Source organism: Eptesicus fuscus, chromosome 4 (genome assembly GCF_027574615.1).
Source record: "Eptesicus fuscus isolate TK198812 chromosome 4, DD_ASM_mEF_20220401, whole genome shotgun sequence".
Classification (NCBI taxonomy): Eukaryota; Metazoa; Chordata; class Mammalia; order Chiroptera; family Vespertilionidae; genus Eptesicus; species Eptesicus fuscus.
This window is the reverse complement of record NC_072476.1, coordinates 24,304,610-24,306,514: the sequence shown is the minus strand read 5'-3', so window position 1 is coordinate 24,306,514 and position 1,905 is coordinate 24,304,610. Positions and strand designations below refer to the sequence as shown.

Below are 1,905 nucleotides of genomic sequence, written 5' to 3'. Positions count from 1 at the left end.
GCTCCTTGTGCCCATAGCACAGGGTCCCACAGCTGTTTCCTTAGGCGTACAGCGGGGCGTTGTCTGTGGTGGGCGCGCTGGGGCTCCCTCTGCTGCTGCTGCTGTTTACTAGGTGTGCGGACTGGGGGTTGTGTCCTTGGGGCACATACGTGTGGGATATGGGGTGGGGGTGCCCCATGGGTTCAGGCCTCAACCGTGGCTAGTCTGGGTGGTGGCAAGTCTGGGCGCCTAGCCGCTGCTGCTCCGTGCAGCCTCCTCCCAAGGAGGACCTTGTAAACCCTTCCCAAAGCCTTTTTCTGAGGACTCACCTTTGAGCAGAGGAGCGATGGGCTCTAAGATCAGACTAGAAAAAAGGTTTGGGCAAGGGAATCTGGGATTCACCATCTTTCCAAATATCGTCACTCATCTCCTCTACCCTATTTAGTGCTAGCTGTAAATTCCCACCTGGGTCTCAGTGCCACTCTTTGCCTTTAAGGATTTGAAGGTTAAAGTACCTCTGCAACCCAGCCACCTGGGTCCTCTCTATCCTTGGTCACAGCCTTCAGGAGCCACATATAAACATTGCTGAGGGCAATGGAAGGATGCAGAACCTGTCCTCCTAATGAAGGTCTCTGGGGGATAGGACACCTTGGCTCTAGTTCTGACTGTGATGCCAATAGCTCCGTAGCTTTAGGCCAGTGGTCGGCAAACTCATTAGTCAACAGAGCCAAATAACAACAGTACAACGATTGACATTTCTTTTGAGAGCCAAATTTTTTAAACTTAAACTTCTTCTAACACCACTTCTTCAAAATAGACTCACCCAGGCCGTGGTATTTTGTGGAAGAGCCACACTCAAGGGGCCACAGAGCTGCATGTGGCTCGCGAGTCGCAGTTTGCCGACCACGGCTTTAGGCAAATCACCTTACCCACCTGAGTTTCTGAATTTTTACCTATAGAATTAAGGGGCTGAAATGTGGACTTTCCCATAGGAACATTGGAGTTTGCATTTCTGGGTGAATTATTAAATATAAGGTTTGCTGCTGTAAGAGATAAATTTTCAGTTGCATACGCAGTACATGCTTATTTCTTTTCATGTCACAGTCAAGAGGGTTGACAGGCCAGATGGCCTTCCATGTTGCTACCCAGGGGCCTGCTCCTCTCTCATTGTGGCTCTCCCTCTTTTAAGTTGGGGTTGCAAGAAGAGCAGTCAAATCAACTAATCAATTGTCTCAAATCAAGATGATTCAGAACTTTTGCGCTAGTACACAGGGAAAGAGAGGAGGCTTCATGGGAAGATTTTTGGTTTGGTTTTGTTGTTTTGGTGCACTGTTCCTGGAAGTACTGCTATACTGGGTCCGCGTGCAGAGTGGACAGAACAAGCTCCTATTCCTTCTCCCTGCTTTGAAAATCCATTTACTACATTGTCCTCAGATAGAGGATGTATCGGATCTTAAACGGATAAGAACAGACACTTCACCTAAAGGCTGAGAAGTGATTTTCCTGGGAAATTTTATGGGCCAGGTCGAAAAGTGCATTCACCTATTCCACCTGCATTCTATTGGCCAAAGTTGGTCATAGAGCCACACCTAAGCACAAGGAAGTCTGGGAAATGTAGTCTAGCTGTGTGGAAAAGAGGAAAGGAAAACAGATTTGCTACATAACCAGCCAGCTGGGTAAAATAAAACTGTTTGCCACCTTAGATGGCAGGCCCTCTTCGCTAACTTCTACTTAACCAAGGGTGTAAAAGCATATACTTCTGCCTCCACCAGGGGAATCATTTCCAGGCGTTGAGAAAGGACAGCAGGCTTGATTAGGAAGTGTGTCCTCACATCTAGCTTTTCCCAAGAGAGGCCCAGTTTGTGCCTGTGGTTTCATCATTCCTTTTAGTCAGTGTTCCCTTGATACTCAAAAGTACCCCAGTGT

At 47.8% G+C, this 1,905-nt stretch overlaps 1 pseudogene; it reads right to left on the bottom strand.

The window, feature by feature from the left end:
* Positions 1–1,298: 1,298 nt before the first annotated feature.
* On the bottom strand, positions 1,299–1,478 carry LOC114231636 (U2 spliceosomal RNA; annotated as a pseudogene).
* Between the last annotated feature and the right edge of the window lie 427 nt (positions 1,479–1,905).